Source organism: Polistes dominula, unplaced genomic scaffold (genome assembly GCF_049000335.1).
Source record: "Polistes dominula isolate Pdom_NZ unplaced genomic scaffold, Pdom_raw_medaka contig_16, whole genome shotgun sequence".
NCBI classification, from domain to species: Eukaryota; Metazoa; Arthropoda; class Insecta; order Hymenoptera; family Vespidae; genus Polistes; species Polistes dominula.
Genome location: NW_028301040.1, coordinates 5140373 through 5165192, shown reverse-complemented (window position 1 = coordinate 5165192; position 24820 = coordinate 5140373). Strand labels below are relative to the sequence as shown.

Here is a 24820-nt window from a genome sequence, read left to right as displayed (position 1 = left end):
CCGGTGGAGTGCATCGAGCGTGAGTACGTTTTAACGCGTCCTTGATACACCGAGGCTCGGCTCGATTCCCTTTGATAATTGCAACAAATATAATAATCATCGTGAATATAAGTATGAGCATATAAGTGTAAGAGTGAGAGAGAGAGAGAGAGATATAATGATGATGATGATGATTATGGTAAAAATGATGATGATTATGATGATTATGATAAGATAGTAGTAATAGTTATCATAATATTATCCTAATGATAGTATTAAATATTATCGTTTTCCTAATTTTTGAAAAGATAAATGTTTATCTTGACTAATTTGTTGTGATTTGATTATATTTTGTATTTCAAAGATAAAAAGGTATAAAAGTATAAGGGTGAGAGAGATAATAATGATGATGACGATGATGATGAAAATGATAATAAGATAGTAGAAATAGTTATCATAATATTATTTTAATGATAGTATTAAATATTATCGTTTCTGTTCTTTATGAAAAGATAAATGTTTATCTTGACTAATTTGTATTATTTGATTATATTTTGTATTTTTAAGGTAAAAAGAGAGGTATTGTATTATTAATTAGTAATTTTTTTTTAAGGTAGAGTAATTAAGGGATGTATTTATTTTAGTGGACTTGTTTAATTATATAATATTATTTTTGAGTATTTTACAAAATTATTTTATTGACATTTTTTATAATACAATGTACCCAGTTTTATATTTTCTTATTATATTATTAGTTTTATAGTTTTATATTTTATTAATTTATCATATTATATTTAATTTTTATTATATAATTATTTTATTATATTTAATTTATATTATATTAAATAATATTATGATAATATTTTTTTAATAATAATGTTATTTTATCGTTCTTCTAATTTATGGAAAGATAAATGTTTATCTTAATTAATTAGATTGAATTTTATTTCAAATTTGAAAGGTAAAAAGAAGGTACATGGTTGATAGTTGACAATTTTATATTTGTATTTATTAATTATATTATTTAATTAGTAATTTTTTTAATGATAGAATAATTAAGGGACGCTTATTTTTTGATAACCTAATTTATTGGAGTATTTTAAAAAATATGATTTTTTGTTGACATTTCCTATAATACAATATTTCGAAATAGTTAGACGATTTCTCGTTATTAAAACTACGAAGTTGAACTCATCCAATGCGTGTTTAATTAATCGACGTCTACCTGTGTAGAACGTACATCGAGAGAGAGTTCTATTCCTCGTCGAATGATCTGACGACAATCTCAAGCTCGGTTATCCGTGAAATAAACTCTGACGTGTATTAAAACGAGCCTAGTATACGTGAATATCCTTGTGTATTATGTTTGTAATATGTATATATATATATATATGTGTATTTATATAGGATACGTATACAAAATTTACAGTTTATAATATACGGAATACGTGATAAAAAGAAGATGCTACGAGACAGGAAAATACATGTGAAAAAAAGAAAAGAAAAAAAAAGAAAAAAATTCGCGTGATATTCGCCCTGACGCTCGCTTGAATTTTTCTAAAGGAATACTCGACGTGCTCGTTTTCCGTTAATTTTTTTTTCCTTTTTTTTTCTATACACATGTATATATATCTCACTATTTAAATTTGTCAGAATGTATATACACACATACACAGGACAACTACGTATATTACATAAATCGAGAGAAGTGCATACGCATACGTACCCTAGCATAATCGAATCGCGTCATTCAAAAGCCAGCATTTTCGTCGATTAAATCCATCTGCACGCGAATATGTGTGTAATTAAAAATTTTCGATGTTTTTCCTACTTCGTATTTCGTATATTCTTTATTTTATTTTTTTTTAATTTTTTTTTTATTTTTGTTCTAAAATTAGTTCATCGTTCCTACTAGATGTGCTACATTTCCTCTATTTTTGTTTTGTTGTTTTTATATTACGGAGAGTTTAATGTCGGTAAATTTTATTCGTTGGATATTTAGTCTTTTAATATTTATATCATACAAAAAAGTAAGTAAGATATTAAATAAATAATAATTACTATTTTTTAATTGTATATTAAATAATTAAAAAATTAATTACTATAATACTACCTATATAAAATATACAGTATTACTATATAATAAATACTATATATAAATACTATTAATACTAATACTGTAATACTAATATGAATACTATATAAAAATCTTTGTATAATAAATACTAATATAAAAAATAATAAATAAAATAAAATAAAATAAATATACTATAATAAATACTAAAACACTATATGCGGAAAAATCTTCGTATTTTAAATTCCGTAACATAAATAAAATAATAAATCAATAATAATTATTATTTAATTATATTTTTCATAATTGACAAATGAGTTAGTTTTTAATATATTTTAAATCCATCTTTTTTTTTGTTCGGTACAATAATTAATGAATTTAAAATATAATAAAAAAAAAATATAATATGAAAAATCTTCGTATTTTAAATTCCGTAATATAAATAAAATAATGAATGAATAATAATTATTATTTAATTATATTTTTAATAATTGACAAATGAATTATTTTAAAATATATTTTCAAATTCCATCCTTTAATTATTCAATACAATGAATGAAATTTAAAAATAAATCGTATGAAAAAATACTATATGAAAAAAATCTTCGCATTTTAAATCCCGGAACAATTTGAAAATGAAAACAATTCATCGTTCATTCCGCGTAAAACAAAAACAATGAAATATCTCTTTCTCGTCGTGGAAAAAGAAAACAAAAAAAAAAAGTATCATCTCTCTTCTCGGAGAAATGGGGAAGGAAGGGGGTTGAATGAGAGGGGGTTAGGTTTGGGTTGGAGGGCGTGGGTATGACGAAGGGCCAGAAAAAGATAGAGTGGAATGAGAAGGAGGAGGGAGGAAGATGAGATCGAGGTGGCTGCGAGACGCGACAATGAATAGGAAGTTGTTTAGCCTGGAGCAGAGCCCATTGCATATGGGGGTGAGTTGTGTTGGTTCGTGAGAGTCCTAGGAGGGGTGGTGGTGCGTGCTTCGCTACCAGGAAGATACTATCTGATTTATATTCTGCAAACACGGGATCGTTTCCTCTACAATTTTTATTTATTTATTTATTTCTTGTATCCATTATTATTTATTCGGAATAATTTTCTTTTAAATATTTAATCGGATTATTTTGCATCGATTTACATGTTAATTATGTGTTCACTTTTAAATGTACCTATATTATTGTGTGTTGTATAAATAAATGTTAGGTTATTTTTAAATGTTTCCCGCGCATTTATAGAAATCTATGGCCAACAGATGGCACTGGACTTATCTGTATCAATTTTTTTTTTTAAATTAATTAATTATTTTTTAAAATAAATTAATGTAATAAAAACCAAGCTGTATGCGAATGGAATGTTGTATCAAAATTTCAAAACAATCGGTAAAGTATTTTTAGAGATTACCAATTAGGTACTAATATATAGATTTTAATTAAAGGATCATGTATAATTGGTTGAAATTATTGAAAAATGTAAATATTTTAAATTACGATTGTGTTTTGTCTACTACCGAATTAAATTCGTTTTGAAGAGTTGAAGAGCTCGAGAAATGATCTTATCTCGATTAATGCGACAAGAAGAGAGAAAGAAGCTTCTTCCAGGGATATTGCTAATGACATAATACTTAGGAAGAACGAGAGAGAGCATTACTGGGAAGACGTTAACGCGATTAAAAGGGACAAGCGAGTGTAGGATAATAAGTCCGAAAATGGCGTTGGTACCGTCTCGTCGTAAAATCTTATCTCTTGCTAACTATGTTGAAATTTTCGCGTGTATTATAGGCCTCGATTTAAAGTTACCTTTCTCTCTTTCTCTATCATTCTTGAAGATCGTTCAGAAAAGGAAAGTAGAATCAAGCGGCAGAGAGGGGATGATGATACCGCTTAAGGGGGTTGGTGGTGTTTGTCGAGTTTTTGAAGATTAAGCAGCAGTCAGCTATCCATCCCTTCTTGCACTCTCGTAATATGCAACTCGAATCGACAATTAGGTAGCAGCACTCTTTGTTGTCTCTAACGACAATGAGCCAACGTTTTCCAGTATTATTATTCTTCATTTATGAACGGAAAGAAAGGGAAAAAGGGAGAGATGATAGAAGTAGTGGTAGTAGTAGACCGGACTTTTGGGCTGAGACCATTGAAATGAAATCAAATTAGACGAAAGGTTTTGCAAACGGAACCAACGTCTCTCTCCCTTTTCTCATTCTCATTCTCATTCTCATTCTCATTCGCTTGTCATGTTATTCTCTTTTGTTCGTAATTTCGTGATTATTATATATTATTAACAACGACCCCAAAAATCAAATTATCTCTCGTTATGTTTTTATAGTGTTTTGAAAAAATTTTGCTAAATTTATATATTATAGTGTGTAATTAATCCTTTATTACATATATCTATATCAAATAATATTTATATATAATATAATATAATATTTAATGTTTATTCTATAATGTAATACAAATAATATAATATTTATTACATAATAATAATAATAATTATTATTATTTTTATTATTTTTATAGCATAGGAAGATTTTAAAAATATAATATCAAAATAATAATAGTAATAATACTAAAAAGAATAATAATGACAAATATAATATAATACCAAAATAACAATAATAATAATTATTATACTTTCTAATTTTAAAAAACAAAAAAAAAAAGAATATTTCATACGTGCATAGTAAGATTTGAAAAATCTTCCGTATAGAACAAAAAGAAGAATTTAAATACGAAATACGTAGGGGTGTAGTGATGGTGGTTGGTACTTAACAACTCAAAAGCGTGCAAAAGTTTGCCTTTCTTTTTTTCGTTCTCTATTTTTCGGATCACAGTACACACCACCACCACCGATGATGGATTCTAGAATCGAGATTTGTTCCCCTTTCTTTTTTTTTTCTTTTCTCTCTCTCTCTCTCTCTGTCTCTCTCTCTCCACGTAATGCATAGAACCCGAGTTGAACAATTAGATCTCTCGTATTGTACCTCGTTACAATGGGGAACGTTTTCCAGAGCTATTACGTTGGCGATAGGGTTACGTACGGTACACCCTTCGATGAGTAGGTACGATGTTTGAAAAAAGGTGCCTTGTTACTCGTGCGAGTGGAATTAGTCTTCACCTTACTAGACTGAGCTTAAGTATTTGATCGATTGGTTTAAAGAAAAGAAAAGAAAAAAAAAAAAGAAAAGCAAAACAAAAGGGATGATAGAAGAAAATGTATGAATGAAATTTGAAACTTGACGAACAAGTGTGCAAACTAATCATTTATTGACATTTTCCTTTTTCCAATTAATTCGAATTTTTTAAGGGATGATTTATCTGATAGAAAAAAATAACACCAGTATGCGTGATGTATCCTGATGGTAGTGGTGATGGTGGTGGTGTCTACGAATTATATCCCCTTTAAAGGGAGAAAATCCACGAGATCTCTTAGCGAGGGCTATCGTAGGGTCTCTCTTTTTTTTTTTTTCGTTCATTCTCGTACAGGTGGAGAACTCAATTCAGGGAGAGGGTTTGCTTGCATTTTCATTGTTTCACCACGGTGTTGGCTACACGTCGTCATCGTCGTCGTCGTCGTCGTCGTTGTAGTCGTCGGGGCTTGCTGAGAGAGTGAAAGAGTCGAGTAAAAAAAGGGAAGGGGGAGAAACAGAAGGAGTTGGTAGAGTAGTAGAAGGGGTAGAAGAGGGTAAGCTAATCGTTGGGCCTGCAGCCCGAGGCGGTTGCATTTTTAAAAAACACCATCTCTCCACCAGCAGCAACCGGCAGCCAACGATGCTAGGAATGGCGCCTCTTCTCTTCTTATGAGAGTGACGTGTACATTATTTTCTTTCTTTCTTTTTTTTTCTTTTTCTTTTTCTTTTTCTTTTTTTTTTTCGTTCTTTCTTTCTTTCTTTCTTCTTCTCGTTCATGTCAGTTTGTCGAATGAACGACCCGCATATAATCCCCATCCTTTTCCCACTCGTTACATTGTGCCGATAGAAACGCACCATGTGCACCAACGTCCAAACACCCCTTCGTCGTTCTAGCCTCAAAACTCACCCCTCACCCCTCCGTCGTGTACTCTCTTTTTTCCTGAAAGATCCAACCGTTAAAGTACGCCACGCTTTATTTATATCCATTCATTCGACTACGAGTGTCTACTGATAGGACATGAGCTTTAGAGATTATCAAAAAAAGAAATAAAAAATATTCTTTTCTTTCTTTTCTTTTTTTAAGCAAATGAAAAATTTTTAAATAAAGAATAACTAATTTATTTTATTATTTAACGTTTGGTAGTTTAATATTTGTACCCTGTACTTTTTTTTTATCAAAAGGGGGTATTTTTTATTGGAATGATATTTTTGTTTATATATATATATATTTATTATTATATTAAATATATTATTATTATATTAATTTATTATAAATTAAATATGTATATGAAATTTAATAATTAAATATTATTTAGTATTATTAAATTAAAATTTAATATAAAATATATATTTGGTCTTTTCTTTTAAAAAGTTTAGAAATTAATTTTATTCATTTATTATAAGAAAATATTTTAATTAAATAATTAACGTCTTTACCTTCTTAATATTTAAAGAATTTAAAGAAATATTTTGCGATTTAAACGCAATTAGTGTTTTATTTTTAATAACAATATTTTTTTCATTCCTTTCCTTTCCTACCTTCCTTTCTCTCTCTACTCTTTCTCTCGACAGAATTTAAATATTATAATAAATATTTTAGGTATTTTATTTTCATATGCTAATTTTAAAATAGTACTTCAAGCTTAAAAAATTAGATTGCATTTTATTTTATTTTCATTTTCTCCTCACTTTGCTTTTTCTGAGAAATAACAACGGGTATGTTTTTTTTTTTGGTATTATTATTTTCATAATTGCGGTATCGTGAGACTAGAAAACAAAAAATAAAAATAAAAATCCTTCCTTCTCTCTTCTTCTTCTTCTTTTCTTGTTTTTTTTTTCTTCTCACGAAAATTAGAAAAGTGATGATCCCCCTACGTGTTTGTAAATTTAGGAGAGAAACTTGTTCCGAGGATATAATAAACAACAACACACTCTCGATCTTAGTCGATCTTCTTGGAATTTATGATCGACCATTCTCATAATTACTATAGTTAGATAGACCGCAGGGCGATAATCTCGAGGAACCGGACCAAGCGTGAATTTCGATCCGATCCAAACAGGCACAGGACAGGTACACAGGTACATAGGTACACAGGTACACAGATACGTGTTACGAAAATCGTTGCATGTGATCATTCTCAAAAAAAAAAAAAGACAAATCTATCAAATTGTTCCACTTATTCCTAATTCTTTCAAAAAAAAAAAAAAAAATCATTTCCATTCGAATTTTTAACATAACTTCTCCAAAAAAAATTTATTTTAATAGGATTGAGAAAAAACAACAATCTTACACAATCTTAAACAATCTTACAATTTCGATGATGATTAAAAACACTATGGGATTAATTTCATACGAGTAATATATGTATATGCAATTCTGTATAGGGTGACACTTTTTTTCGACTCGGTTAATTTTAGGATCGTTTTGTAAAACGACGAGTGAACGCGATTAATGGCCCGACGACGAGAACGTTGTGTTCTAGAATGAAAGAATAAGAAGACATACGTAAAGGTAAGAGAGAAAGAGTGAGAGGGAAGATAAAAAGGCAGGACAGGAGAGGAGGAGGAGGGTGGGAAAACGAAAAGAAAGGAGCACCCTACTACCCACGAAGAAAGCAAGGGTTGAATGCAGGAAGACTCTACCTTTTAATTAATTACGCTTCTCTTACTAATTAACCTTGCACGTTTTCACTAATTAGTTGTGCGACTCGAAGAGAGCAAGCGAGAGAGAAAGAAAACAAGTTTAACCGTATATACACCCATATATATATTCTATGCATATATATGTATATGTATAAGTACGAGAAGTTGTTCGCGTTACACGAATGCATAGGAACGAAAACGAGTCGTCCTCGACTCGAAAACGAGACACCTGTTCGTCCGAACTACACGAAGAGAGTGCATTCGATGCAACTACGAACATCCAAATGCATCGCCTTAAAAGTGCATTGCGTGCACTTTAGGATCACGATATCTTTTAAAGTCTCCCTTACTCTTTTTCCATTTTCTCTCTCTCTCTCTCTCTCTCTTTCTCCATGCGAAGTTAAAAATTCATGTAGAACGTTAGAAATATTTATTCACAAATACATACAAACATATACAAATATATGCTTATACATGTATCGAAAGTATTTCGGTACTTGAAATAAAAGTAAGCAATTGAATGTTTAAATAAAGTACCAATTTCGTAATACAATAATTTATTATTATTAACACTTTAATGGCCGTTCACACAACATGTGTGTGATAGCCAGAACAACATCGTTATTTTATTTATAACTTTATACATATTTAAAATTATATATAAAATTAAATTTGTGTTGTTTTTTGTTTGATGTGAATTTTGTTTGTAAATGATAATAAAGTTTTTTTGAAATTAATTCTTGAAAAATATTTCCGAGCCCCTGACGACGTTTGACTGCGTACACGTGTCAAACCATTAAAGTGTTAATAATAAACAACAAATTGTGCAAAATTGAAAGTTTAAGACGATACAAAGCGTTATTCAAATATCTCGCTACTTATTTTTATTCACTTCACCGAAATATTCAACCGTCGGAGTGTGCATTTCCCTTCTCCTCCCGATATTTCGCTGATTCACATCCAACGAAATTATGCGAACGGAGGCGAGTAGCGGAAAAGGTTCGAACGTACGAGTCTAGACCTTCTCCCGGTGTATTTGCAAACCATTAATTCTTTTGGTAGAACGACGACTACTACTACTACTACTACAAAACAACCAGAGAAGAGAAGATACACGAATCCGTGATGCGAATGATGATACGCTTTCGATATTCGGAAATCAATGCGATTCGAACATCACCCTCCTCCTCTTCCTACTCCTCTTCATCACCCACCACCACAACCACAACCAAGATTCGTTGCATAGATACATATGGGGTACATGATCGTTTTCACGATCATTTCGAAATCGATTGCATTGCATTTATGTATTCGAAGTCTCTATCCTCCTAAATTGTTCTTTTTCTTTTCTTTATTTTCTTCCTTTTTCTTTTCCTTACTTTTTCATTCGTTTCGCATCGGGGAAAGGTTTGGTATGAGGATTCGAATTCATTAGAAAAAAGAAAAAAAAAACAATCGATTTGTTCGAATAGGTTGATTTCAATGTCAATTAATTTTAACGAGACAATTATTAGAAAAAAAAATTAGTTGGCCATTTTTTGGAACGCATTTAAACATTTATTCAATAATTTCAACTTCCGAATGAAATATATTCATTAAAATCATCGAGATCGGACAACTCGTGTTTCAAAAAAAATATTACAAATTCTTTCAAATTTTATTTTCAATCAATAATTAATGATAAAAACAAATTTTTTTTATTATTTAAATAAAATAAAAAAACAATTGTGACAAAAATAGTTTTATTTGATTAGTATGAATATCATTGTACAGTTAATTTAATTTTGTTTTTTTTTGCATTTTCGTATTGCAGCGAGTAATGGGTTAACTTAAGAGGGAGGATGGAGGTGGGTAAAAAAGATGGACAAATTAAAAGCAATTAGGATGTTTTAATTGTTATTACTATATTTCAAAGAATAGATCGAAACGTATCGGAAACTCGATAAAGTACTCGGTGCCGTTAAATATCTCGCGTTCGGCTCAATTTCGTGCATCCGCTCGAAAGAGCCCATCGTGTTCGACCCTTTCTAAAAGCAAGAGGAGAACACCTATATATATATATATATATATATATATATATATATATACTGGTAGTTTGGGTGGGTATATACCTACTACTACTACTACTACTACAAATTCTATGTAGGAGTATGAGAGGAAGAAGAACAGCAGCAGCAGTCATTGTGGACGACGTTTCGGATTTCCAGTTCACGAGAATGCTCGCTTTTGTTTGACGATATGCCGTTCTCTTCTTCTTCTTCATCGTCATTCGTACACCTCACCCACCATTAGTGTCTCTTTCTGATTCCGCTTCGCGCTTACCTATCAACCCCCTTTACAAGGGGGTCGTTTTTGGGGGTTCGTTCCAAACGAGGTGTCTACTATGACGTTCACCTGCATTCTTTATTCTTCATGGGATTCAATTTTAATAAAAATAAAAAAAATAAAATATATATTTATCAAAAAATAGAACACAAATTTTTATTATTTTTTTCTGAGATTTCTTGTTGAATAATTTTTATAAATTTTACGAACATTGTTTGAATGAAAAAGAAGTAGTGAGTAGAGAGATTGAAATTCAATATTTAGGTATATTTCATTACGGTATTAAAAATCTATGTATATTTTTACAAAAAATAATATTTAAAATGTATATATGAATTGTTTTCATTGTTTTTATCTTTGAAAGTTTAAATTAGAACGTTTTAATGTTAAATTATCTTTATTAGGTGAATTATTATCGTTGAACACATGCGCAATGTTCGGAAAGTCATATAAACAAGATTGAATACAAGAATTTTAACAGAGGACAATATCTGTCAGTCTGAAGGTGAATTTCGAAGAAGGATGGTGCTCCGATCATATACTCGGTGTTTTTAAAGAACAATACACGTTCCTTTTAGTTATTTAACAATTTTTTAAATATTCTAATACATTCTACTTGCATTACAGCAATATTTGACCACCGTAGTCAACACTGCGCGGAAACGATAAAATAATTAGGTTAGAATAAAAAAAATGGTACAATTAGAACATTATATTTTTAATTACTATTTATTACATATAATATTCCCGTTGTACACACATGCATATATTATTAATTTATTAAAATTGAATTTATTGTATTAATATTAATTAATTTAATTTAATTTATTAATTGTGTCATTGTGTATCATTAAATAAATCAAATTTTTTTATTTCGTATAAATCTAATCCTAATTATCTTTCAAATAAATTCAAAGTACTTAGTTAGAAATTACCTCGATGGATAAAAAAAGAACAAATTTCATTAATAAATAATAATAATATTGATAGATCAAAAATTGTGAGAACGTAAAGAAGTATTAGAAATTTAGAAAATAATAATAATAAAAGGGAAAAAGGAAAGATTGAAAGTACACACATGGCTGGTCACACGAAGAAGTTTCGGTAAAAGTTTAGTCCAAAGTTTGGGCGTAAACGTTGACGTTGTGATTCCTTTCATCTTTGCGGATTGCATGGACCAAGGAAGCCTATAATAGTTACACCGGAACGTATTCCAAGATAGTATCTTCTTCGTGCTCTCCAGGTTTTTCTTTTATTTTCCATCTTCTTCTTCTTCCTTTCTCTCTTTCAAGTTTCTTCCGTTTTCTTTTTTTAGTTTTTTTTTTTCTTTACTCGTTTCGTTTCTTTCGTTATTATTATCTTTCTTCTTTCTTTATCTTACTCTTTCTACCTTTTTCATTCCAGTGGTTTTAGGTACCGTTTGATTCATAAGACGATTTACCTGTTTTTTTATATTACTTCATTGTAGAATTTTTAAAGACTTTGTTTTGCCAAAAGATGATTCGTTTAATAATAACATTTCAGGTTGCTCTTCTTAAACTTTTGTACTGTATTCTTGTCTTATGATTATTATATTTATTAAATAGTATTTTTGAACGATCTCATCTTCAATAGGAGTTAAGTCCCTTTAATTATAATACTAATAATAATAATTATTATTATTTTATTAATATAAATAAAAAAAATATATATATATATATATATAATTATTTTATTATATATATAATAATAATTATTTTATTATTTTTTAGTATTACAATATTATATTATTATTATTTTATAATACGTTTTATTATAAGTATATTATATATTTATATATAATATTATTATTAGTATTATCGAATGATGTTATTTTTTAAAAAAAAGGATAAAAGATAAAAAAATAGGGGGATGAAAATGGTTTTAATTAAAAATGCATGGACATTTGAGTGTCTGGCGTTTTTCCGATTAAAAGTTTTCTTTTTAAAGTTTCTACCAATATAGGATTCATCGAGTGGTACTCGTAATTGCAATATACGTTCGATATGAAATATTTTCTCTATCGTTGAGGAGGGGAGGAAAAAGATTTAATTTCATTTTCAAATTATATTTCTTTTTTTGTTCTCTCTTGCGTATTCATCTATCATTAATACAAATAACTCTTGAAATATTCAAAATGAGATCAAATAATTCCATCAAATTATTCGAGAATCAAAAAGTACAGTTAATTCTACTACGGAAGGATAATTAAAGTATAATTTAAAAACAAAGTTGAACGATAACGACGCAATCGATAACGACTTTGATCGTTTGTTTAAACAATTAATTTTCTAATATATATATATATATATATATATATATATATATATATATATATATATATATATATACAGATAGATAAGCGTACGATACAATATTTACCGTTCAAACAAGTCGCCTTCTCGATTTTATCGGTACAGTGATCGCCGATAGGGTTGTGTTGCGTTTAGATCAAACAGCACCGACGAAACGAATCTAATGACGAATTTGATAAAAGCTTCGAGCAACGAGACTGGAGCCTCGTTGAGGTTGAGCCACGATAACGCATCGATAACTCGAATCGCTCAATCGTTCGATTATTGTATCCTCTTGATTGCTACGAGGAAGTAAATACATAGATACGCGTATATGTATGATGATGATGATTAATACATAGTCGCTGAACGATATCTATCTAGTGTTTCAATAAAATAAACATTTACAATGTTATTATATCAAAATACTATTTATTTATATTACAATTATATATTTATATTAATTATATATTCAATTATATATTATTTTATAAATTTATTATTAATATTTTATAATATAATCTTATAACAATATATAATTTATAAATATGTAATAAATATTATATATATAATATGATATAAAAAAATAAAATTATATTGGATGGTCCTTAAAATTTTTGGTAAGTGGCATAAAATATTTTTACTCTATATTCTCGATTTATTTTTTCATGTACTGATCACCCCCTGTATATTTATTATTATATACAATACATAGAATTTAATAAATATATGCCCAAAAAAATACTTAAACGGATTGCGTTTCAATCTCTTATCAAAATTGGCACGAACTTTACGTACAAATTAATATTAATAAATTATTATATTTTTAATTATGCGATACACGATCCAACGTAATAGGAAGAAATATGAGAGATAGAAAGAGACGGAAAAAAAAATAGGGAAATTTTTGTATTTAAATCTCTGAAGTATTAAGTAGAGTTTTAAACATAATTGCTAGTTAGGTGATTCATTCATTGTCAGTATACGTTAAGGGTCATATCAGGATGGACCGGTTGAATTCATCAAAATTTTTTTCGAGTACATTTCTACCGCTAATAAATCTTAAGTATTATACGCGAAGGGCCAAAACTCTTGAGAGTTTCAGACGATGCCAGTATATTTCTTACACCCCCCCTCATCATAGTCAACCAAGGTATCCAGCTTTTCACGAATCAAAATAATTACCAAGAGCATTCTCTCTCTCTCTCTCTCTCTCTCTCTCTCTCTTACTTTTCTATCTTCTTTCACCCTTTCTCACTATTTCTCTCTCTTTCTCTCTGTTTTTGTATTCCACGTAGGGTGGTTTTGAAGATTGGTACTCGGAGCACGTTCGCAATACACTTACTCCCCTTGCATCCACCTTCTTACTCTCTCTCTCTCTCTCTCTCTCTCTCTTTCTCTATTTCTCTTTTTCTTGTTCAATTTTTCTCTGTTCAGCTTTCGAATTAAACTATTTGGAAGCAAATGAGAATGTACGTACTCCTATATTGTTCTTCGATACATCCCACAATGGATGACTAATTATTATTCAAGAGGTATAGTGTTGTAGTCTACTCTTGTATCATTATACTTGGCAATCCCGACAATGATGATTCTCAGGTTCGATAAATCGATCTGTAAAATCGATCTATGCTACCACCCACCTATACATGTGAGAATCGTCTTTCTTGCATCTGATTTATGAGTTTTAACGTTCAAACAAATAGATTGATATTTAAATATTGAATTGTTATGAAAGTAATTTCATTTTTTCCTGATATTAATTGATGCAAACCAGCAAATAACAACACGTAAGATAGGTGTGAGATTAAATTTATCAAATTTAACTGTTTATGTCCACTTGATAGGCCTAGGTGTCTTCAATTTTACAAAAGAAAAATGAAATTACTTTTTTCGAACAATCCAATAGAAAGAGTAGTGAAAGAAAGTTTTGGGGAAAAAAAGGGGTACGAGAGGGTACCATGGAAATAAAAAGAAAAATAAAAAGAAAAAGGAAAGTAGATGATGAGGAGGAGAGAGACAATCGCATAAAAAGGCACGAACACTTTCGACGACGAAATAATTAAAAGCACCAGGGCGATGAGGCATCACGAGCGCCTTTTTTAGCAGCTTCGCTTTTTTTTTTTTTGAGCGCCTGTTTCTCTCTCTCTCTCTCTCTCTCTCTCTCTCTCATCTACTTTCTCGTGTTCTTTCTCTTTATCTGTGTTTAAATTTCTTTTATTTATTTTTTTAATTTTTTTTGCCACGTATATTTCCGTGTGCTCTTCTGCCGAGCAGAAAACGAGCCGCATTTCACGTTTTTCAACGAGTAGTGGTACACACTTCGGTACCGTTCACTTTGACACGTACCCGGAAATATCACTTTCGATTTTAACGAAATTTTACAGACGATTTACCTGCCTACTATTCATCCATCCATACACGCATTATGGTATATATCTATATATACACGTTTATGTTGAAACATTCAGTTTAAATATAAAGTAAAAAATATCTTTTCAGTGAATTTACTTTGATGTAACTATCCAAACGATTAATTCATTGCAACTTTGTTATATTTGTATTACTTTTTTTTTCTACAAATATTCCTAGTGTATATTTCTAAATATTCCTACAACAGGATCAAAAGAATGTTTTGATTTTATATCTGTCCAACTTCCAAATACAAAGCTTTATTTTTTATTATTAGTTAACCATTTTATACGCATCGCATTATTATATTATTATATATTTTTACTATCGCATTATTATATTATATATTATTATTATCGTATTATTATATAATTATTATATTGGGTTGGTAACTAAGTCATTATTGATTTTAAAAGGCCACCAATAAGTTACTTGCCAACCCAATAATTACAATATCTATGATTAAACAAAAAGAAATATAAAAACTATCGAATTCGAATGTTACTTTTTATTACGATAAGGATTGAATATATGTAGTTTGTCCAAAGTTAATATAAGACTCTTTGTGTGTGAATTCAGACATACGTAAAAGCCTCCTCCTTCATTTCACGTGCGAGAACCGTAGAACCATGGGACGTGTCGATTCACCTGCCAGAGTAGTGTTGTGTTACTTGGTTAGGTTATAAGGGCCTCAAGCAGCCAAGTTGTTTCCTCGTCTCGACAGTTTCGGTTGGAAATAGGGAACCTTGCTCATGCGTTGCTCGAAATAGATAAGAAGCCAACAGGAATAAGGATCGAAAGGAAGAAGAGAATGCTTATGGTGGTGGTGATGGTAGTAGTGGTGTGTAACCTACGACGAAGACGACCTACGAATTGGGAGAGGTTAAAAAGAGTCAAAGTGAGAGACAGAGAGAGAGAGAGAGAGAGAGAGAGAACGGAGGGTTGCGAAGGTACCAACCTTCGCAGCCAACCGTTAGATAGAGAGAGAGAGGGTAGATGGGTAAGAGGAATGGTGGGAGAGAGGTAGAATGGGGCGGAAGGGGAAAGACCAGGATGCAGGGTGGCTCCGTTCGGGGGTCGGTCGTTGCTATGGGGATGCTTGGAAAGGGAGGGGTGAAGAGGAGAGGCGAGGGTCGGTCGATGCAAACGCACCATAAAGTTTTATGGCTCTCCAGAACTGTACCTATCCGCCCTCGTCTATACTGGCTCTGGGTCGTCTCTCCTTCTCTTTCTCTCTTTCTCTTTATGTCTGTCTGTCTAAACCGTCTCTTTCTTTTTCCCTTTTATATCCAACTAGAAAATAGTTTACCTTTCTTATTTATCCTTTCTTTCCTTTCTAGACTATTTTATTGTTCAAGTGTTTTATGATGATTCTTATTTTTCTTTTTCTTAGCATTATACCTGTGATAATACGTGTTTATGTACAGTAATGTTATATTGTATTTGGTATACCTTTTCTCTTGGTTTATACTAGACGAATAAATTAGTTTGAGTTTGTTTTTTTTTTTTATTTAAAAGTGTATATGTTTTATTGTATTATTCGATCGTGAAATATAATCTATAATATATATATATATATAATATATAATATAATCTATAATATATATAAATATATCTATAATATATAGTATAATCTATAATAATATAAATATAATCTTCGAATTTTTGTTTCATTATTATTATATTTTATATTTTATTAAATATTAAATTAAATATTAGGGGATGGTTTATGAAATTTGATGTTGACTAAATAAATAGTAATGAAAAATGAGATAATATGGTTTAGCACATTTTAATCGAAACAGGATGGAAAAAAAAGTTAAGTTAAATTTGATCTTTGCCTTCTCCCTCTTTTTTTTTATTTCTCTTTCCGATTAAATATGTAACGAGCATCGTCCTCTTTCTCTTTTTTCTTTCTCTTTTTCTTGCATTGGAAAATCAACGCTCGTTAAAATCTTTCCTCGGTAAAGTCTCTCTCTCTCTCTCTCTCTCTCTCTCTCTCTTCATCGTCGAGTCGTTTCTCATAATTATGGGATGTATCATAAGTCAAGTTCTTCTTCCTTCGACAAGGAAGGAAGGAAGGAAAGCAAAAGGTTGGAAGTGAATTCGTCTGGAAGGAGAAAAGCGTAATCGATATCTCGACGAGTAGTCGGAGTGCATCGACAATTTTCTTCTCTTTTTTTTTCTTTTCTTTTCTTTTTTTCATCTCTTTCTTACCCGCGAAACTCGAATACTAAATTTGTAGGAGGCGAACATTGTCGTCCTCAGTTTTATTAAGAGAGAGAAAAGAACGGAAAAGGATTCGAAAGAACAAACGAATATTCTCTTTCTTTTTCTTATAGTTTTGCCCAGGTTGACAACAAAATTCGCGAGAGAATTGGAACTATTTATGCGGAAAGTTTTTTACCCACTCAACAACCTCTCCGATGATTGATGAAATTAAGTAAATGTAGTTTGAAGATTGCAATTAAAAAATTTTTTTTATTTCTAATATTTCATTTGACATTACAATTTTATATATTATATTAAAAAAAAAAAATGTAATTTAATATATAAAGTTGAAATGAATTCTTAGTTTAAAGATACATTTTTTTCTTAAAATATTACTAATATTATTACTATTATAATATTAATATATTATATATTATATATTATTATAATAATATTACGATTATTATTAATATTTTTTTTATTAGGTATATTTTATTTCTAATATTTTATTTATTATTAAGTAATATAATTTATATATAATTTAACAAAACAAAAAATATAATTTATATAAAATTGAAATGTGAATGTATTATTGACAAGATAACTCGGTGCATAATTCGGTGCACATAATTTGTCCCAATTGAAGACATCGTAATTGGGTGCACGTAAAGTTCGCGACACAAATATGTATAGGTAAAATATAATAGTAGTACATACGATATCAAGTTAGTGAGCTGCGAAAACAAAGGGTTTTAAAGAGCGTGAGAAATTCGTCGATCCGTAGCATCATCGATTTTTAGTTTCATCTCATTGTTATGAGAATGCAGTTGGGTTGAGTGCTCGTGTCAAGAGTGGTATCTCTGTTTTTTCATACGACCAGTGTTTTATATATGTCTACTATGCACGTTGAATTTATCTATATACATATATATGTATGTGAATTCATGTGAACACAAATGTTGAATGTATGAACGTAGTATAGGAACGAAGTACATATGAAGGTTGTATGGATGCGTAAACATGAATGTTAAATGTACGTTTGATATATATTCGAGTTATGTATCAAGTATATGGACGTTGAATCTATGTTGGATGTACATTAACTATTTATATAGTACATGAACGTATCTATGAAGATAAACATACTCTCTCTATATACATATATAGATTTAAGAAGAAGTATATTTAATGCATATACATATAGAAAATACTACTCTAACGTATATTGAACGTATCTAAAAAGTAAAGTACATGATACTACGAAGCACATTAAAACATACTTTATGCATATTATATGATGCACATTATAAATTTTATATTTTTACATAAAAACATTGACATACTATAAAAAAAAACAAGTATATACATTTTTGTATGATACATACATCGAAAGTAGAATAAGTATTTCTTTGTCTGTTCTGCTTACTTGATATACTCATTATCAAATTAGTTCACTTATACTCTTTTTCTATTCCTTTTTCGTAGTTAACGGTCCCTATAGGGAAAGAACATGAGAAGTGGAGGGGATAGAGGGGAAAAGGGAGTGAGTTGGAGGACCTCTTTCGACACGACATAATCCACTAATAATTCAACGAGACTAGACGCGCCTCTCTATCCATCTACCTTTCTCTCTTATTCTCTCTCTCTCTCTCTCTCTTCTGTATTCTCTGGAGCTTTGGAGAGAGAAAAGCACGTGGTTTGTTTGCACGCCTAGGATAAACACAGAGCTCTCGGTGGTGGAACCGCATCGTCGTCTCGTTCCACGGAAAACGACAGCCATGTTCGTACACATATACATACACATACAAAGTATATATATATTTACACACAAAGACACTATTCTAACCCTTGATATATCCCCGCTTCTACTCTCCAACGAAAGTTCCTTTTTCGGTGTTACTACACACTTCGGCATCGTCCTTTTCGGCGGTCTTCTTTCAAGTTCTCGCCAAAAAGTTTCATACACAGACTGTAGCTTTACTTCCGTTGATGCGTTTACAATAACGCGTGTAAATGGTCTCTCCCGGGAACTTTCTATCTCTGTCTCATTTTTTTCTCTCTCTCTCTCTCTCTCTCTCTCTCTCTCTGTCTTGTTTAAGCGTAGAAGCGTAAAAGCTTGAGCTTCTCAACGAGCATTTAAATTAATCGCAAGAGCGTCGAAATGGTCACCAACGAGCACCAGCGTAAAGTTTTTCCGCTTTGTACGAGAGAGGGTTGTTAGATGAGAACAGAAAAGGAGGAAAAGGAAAAGGAGAAGGTGGAGAAAGAGTAGGAGTAGAAGGAGGAGGAGAAAGATACTTTAACCCTTTGGCGGTGAGAAGCGAAGTGTCGAAAGTCGGTAACTTCCAAAGGAATGAAAAAGACCTCGATGACTCTCTTCGTAGGGACGTCAAGATCTCGCGTGATCGTTTTCTCGCGTCTGGATTTCGTCCCAATAATGACGACGTCAAAGAAACAGGATTGGTTTATCGCGCACGCGTTTGTATATCAAGATGAAAGATATGATAAGAGACGTTTGCGCAAAGGCTTTTATCATTTTCAATTCGAAATTTAATGGATTTCACTTTTGTGTGCAAGAAAAAAAGAGAAAAAGGTAACATTTAACAATGATAGCGTTTCAACAGCATACAGCATAAGTCCCCGATTTCAATAACAAATTAATATTCATACAATTATAATAATTGTTCATCGTCATGTCAAAAAACTGATTTGTTAGCCTATTGGCTAATTAGGGTTAGGTAAAGTGTTAACATTTTTGTAATTAATTATTAATAATTTTTTTAGAAAGTATAATAGAAAATTTGTTATTTCAATATAATAATTTCCAAATGTTAATAAAATTCTAACACCAAATGAATATTCATATAAATATAATGATTGTTCATCGTCATATCATAATAGGTTAACTAGGGGTAGATTAAGTGTTAACATTTTTATAATTAACTATAATTAATAATTTTCTTAAAAGTATAATAGATAATTTGTTATTTCAATATCAAAGAATATGAAAGGAAACATATTAATTTAGTAAACCTACAGGGGGAGTTTCCTTTCGTGGAAATAAATCTTCAAAAAAGACGACCGACAGACAGACCGACGATGAAGAAGCTTCTTAGGTTTATTTTCGAACGACAGGCAGCACCAACGAATTGTATATTTATCGAGGAAACAATTCGCCGAACTTTTACTACATTTAATTCCGTCCTCGTTGGTGGTTCACATACATACGAGAGATACTGGGTGGTCCATGGATGCTCTACACGCTTCTTCTTCTTCTTCTTCTTCTTCAAGTTTCTTCCTTTCCCTTTTTCTAAGCTTAACATTGACTTTGTCTTCCCCGAATACGATTACTTTCTTACAAAATTATTCTCTTCTTTGAAACTTTACTTACCCCCAACCCTACTTCGTTGCAAGAACTCATGCAAGGATAGTTTTACATACTTTGTCGTTCATATTTTATATTTTTTTCTTTTTTTACAGCTTTAAGATCTTCCCGTTGTACAATTTGTCCATAATTAACATTGAATGTATTTTACATAACTTATTAGATCACACTTTGGTCATTTAGTGCGTACACACGTATACATCAAAGTTAGATAGTTTTTATTTCTTTGAACAAATTCAAGGTTGGAAACTCCGGAAGTGCAGCTGCTATCTATTTCTCTCTTTCATTTCTTTTACTTTTTCTATTCCCATCGTTCTTAGGTCACGCGAAACTTATACGAAAGTTAATCTCGTCTTGTGAGCTTGTAGGACCTGGTCGAAACGAAGTAGAAACGAGTAAAAGGAGTAGGATGGGTACGTGTGTACGATGATAATAATAAACGTTCCTCTCTCTCTCTCTCTTTCTCTCTCGTATGCACGATGTACACACACGCTCGTTCACTCTTCTCTCCATCTTTCTCAAACTTCAATCCTTCTTCTTTCTCGCAGCATATGCGGGACCGTGGCGGTGCCTTTGATCTCTCGCTTCGTTTGTGCATTTAAACACGGCTTTCCGAGTAGTAGAGAGGAACCTAAGAGAGAGAGAGAGAGAAGATGAGAGCGAGAAAAGCGACTCGAGTGGTCGGGCAAAATCTCGTGCACAGACCTCAGAGACGCAAAGTGAGTTTCGCGATTACAAACGAGCCCTCCTTCTCTCTTACTCTTTACCACCCCCTTTCGAAGTCCACCTATCTTCCCCCCCTCTCTCTCTTTTTCTCTTATAAACCCTTCCCCATTTTTCTCTTCTACTTTGTCACTCTTTATTGCTGGCATCGTAACAGTACCCTTCGAATATCCGCTTTTTTTTTTTTCTTTTTTATGAGGATAACTTCTCAAGATGAATGCTCTTTAATGGGGGAACTCCAAATGCCGTGGAGAAAATATTTCACGTTGTGTACTCCATTTTTGAAAAAGGAAACCTTTTTTTACGGATATTAAATATTATAAATGTGTTTCGATTCGATTAAGTTGGATAACCAATCGATAATATTGTGTTGGCAACTTAATAATTGTAGATTTCACCAATCATTTTCCTTGAAAAATTTGCGATTACTTAGTTGTCAACTCAATATTAATACGTATTACTTGATTTAGAAAGATTATTATTATTTTCTTATTATTATTAAGACCTTCTTCCTGTTATCTTTAACTTTACAAACCTAAAAAAGTTGTAAAGTTAGTTCTAGGAGCTATTTTTTTTTATTTTAATAGGTTAGATTGTTAGACTCACCCTCGAACTCTCCTTCTTCATTTGGGCTAGGTATTATCTAGGTATCTAGTTATTATTAATACGTGTTACTTGATTTGAAAAGATTATTATTATTAGAACTTCTTCCTGTTATCCTTAACTTCACAAATCTAAAAAGGCTAGCAAGGTTAGGTTACTAGTCTCACCTTCGAACCTTTCTCCTTTATCTGGACTTGGGACCACCTAGGTATTATCTAGATATTTTTGATTTAGTAAGAAATCTACAATAAAAAAAAATAGCAAAAAGCACAATAAATAATTTAGTAACACATCGTCTACCTAAAAAAACAAAATGATACTCTATTAAAAAATATATTCGTGTGAAAAAGTGCATCTATTTGAAATTACATTTATACGTCGTGGATTAGAAAGAAAGTTTTCTTGTTATAATAATAATAATAATAATAATAATAATAATAATAATAATAATAATAATAAATAGAAGACTGGTGATGCTGTTGGTAAGAGAAGAACGACGTTAAAAAGAATACTCGTCAAAGAATCAATGACTCACGAGACGTCGTTAGCCAAATTAATCTCGAAAGTGATTCTTATTTCCCTTCTACTTCGGACGATCAATCGTTGGGATTCGAATAGCTTTGCTGAGTTGGGATTAAGTTGGTACACATATATATGTATATATATATATATATATATATATATATATATATATATATATATATGTTCTTCAGATAGTATATTCGTTTTTCGTTGTTCGTCGTCATGTAGGAAAGGGTTACCTACCATCGTTGGGTACTACTAGAGGTGTGCGATAAAAAGCCGATGATGGCAACAGCTTGTGCTTGCCATGGGTTTAAGTAAAAGGATTGGACGGTTATGGCGGAGGGGCTCAGTCAACCGTTAATAATCCGCTACTACCTCAGGGAAACTTTGTGTAGTAGTAGAGTCAGTAGTAGTCCTCATCGTCATCATCCCCACCATTTTTTCTTTTTATTTTTCTTCTTCTTCTTCTTCTTCTTCTTCTTCTTTTCCTTCTTCCTCATCGTTGTCGTCGTCGTGGTTTACCTCGTCGACGACGTCATAGTCTTCTACTTCATTGTCGCCATTTTACGGGTAACCAGACATCCATGTAAAGTAAATTCTCATCGCATTCGTTTTGTACTTTCTCTCGGTGATTTTTTTTTCCTTTCTTTCTATTTTCTTCTCTTTTTCTACTCGTTCTTTCAAAACGTATCTACTGAATCGATGTGCGACGCTGCTTCCGCGTGAATTCAGTGCTCGTCGAGGATTTGACTGAAAGGAAGATTGGAAAAAAGAGAAAAACAGTGAGAGAGAGAGAGAGAGAGAGAGAAAGAGAAAAGGAGAAGTTCGTGAGAGAGTTTCCCGATACATCGTCTGTAATTAACGAGACTCGTTTCTATTCCCATCTTCTTTTATTTTTTCTTTTCTTTTTATGATGGATCTTAGTTCTTCGGATAAAACGATCCGTCAAATTATACACGTTACTTTTTCTTTTAACAAATTATTTACGTACTTATGAAAGCTTATTTGTTATTTTTTTTTAATTATAAATAAATTTATTTATAAAGTTGACGATGACAGGTGAGAAAAAATAGAAAGAAACTTTTTTATTTTCTTGTTCGAATTAAAGGAAGGAAACCCCTCACGTTGTTGTAACGCGTCACTTCGATCTTCCTAAACTCATCCGATGACAAGTCCTTAACCTTCTACTCTCGTGTCGTCTTACTAACCAGGGTATCAAGTTCGCGTAACCTTTTTTTAAACGGAACACGAAAATCTATATGTATTACAAGCTAAGGGATTACTTACTAAATAAAATACAAAGACGAAAATAAATCAAATGTCCAATATAATGAAAGAATTCAATCGGTTCGTGTAAAAACAAACACAAAGTTGCAGCTATAAATAATTTTACAAAATTATAATCAACATTTACAAATTTGAATAAAACAAATCATATCGAACGAATGACAATATATCGAGAAAGTTAAAAAAAAAAAAAAAAAAAAGAAAATGATCAAAAAATTCGTGAGAAATCATTTGATAAAAAGTGCGAAGAAAAAAGTTAAAAACATGAAACGAAAAGAAAAGAAGCAGAGAAAAGTCACAAAAGCGAGAAAGTTTTCTTTTGTTTCTTTTGATTTTTTGTTATTTTTCTTTTTTTTTTTTTTTTTTTTTGAAGGAATTATATAGCAAGCGTCCGTCTAGACGCAACCCTGTCGAGAGAAGAGACTCCGCAGGTTGGACAAACGAAATGTACGGATGGACGATTGCAAGTAGGGTTGGGAAAGAGGGTGGGAAGAGTACTCGAGGTGGTGAGGGGAAAAGAGGAAGAGAGGATTCTGCGCTTCTACGTGTGCTACCATGCTACCGATCTTTTATTTAGTTCGATTAAATCCGTAGCTAGCCATCCGTTTGGTTTTATTCCCATTTTCAGGTCTTCTTTTCTCTTCTCTTCTCGATCACGTTTAAGCAAAAAGACAGTAGGACGAAATCGAGCTGACATTCTCAGGCATCAGTCCTGATTTTCTTTATTTCTTTCATTCTTTCTTCTTCTTCTTCTTTTTGTTTTTATTTTCTTTTCCTTACGGTAGTACTTTTATTTCTTCTTCAATTTCGCCTTAGATCTTCTTCTTTCTTTTCGTCCAGAGGAAATCGAACATTTTCTTGTTAACGCGATATTGGACACGATCCCCAGAACCATTTTCATTCCCATTCACACAAAATAAAATGGAAATTTTATTTTTTTTGTATGTCAATACTTATTTATTATTCGTTTGAAAATTAATATCGATTCAATCATAAAAACTTTGATCTTACGTTTAATTATAATATTACAAATTTCATAATAATACAAATTTCAAAGGATTATTTAACCCTTAGAGTGCTATGGACGCATATATGCGTTTGGTAAAAATTACTAACATGATCTTTCGAAACATATACGTGTTTGTATTAACATTATTTATTACTATATATTTTAGTATTTATTACATAAATATTAATTTATGTAAAATAAT

The 24820-nt window shown here is 31.0% G+C and overlaps 1 protein-coding gene across 1 annotated transcript in view; it reads left to right on the top strand.

The window, feature by feature from the left end:
- The window catches only part of LOC107066232 (inactive tyrosine-protein kinase 7), a 53165-nt gene that overhangs the window by 16745 nt on the left and 11600 nt on the right, over positions 1-24820 (top strand). The window lies entirely within an intron of this gene.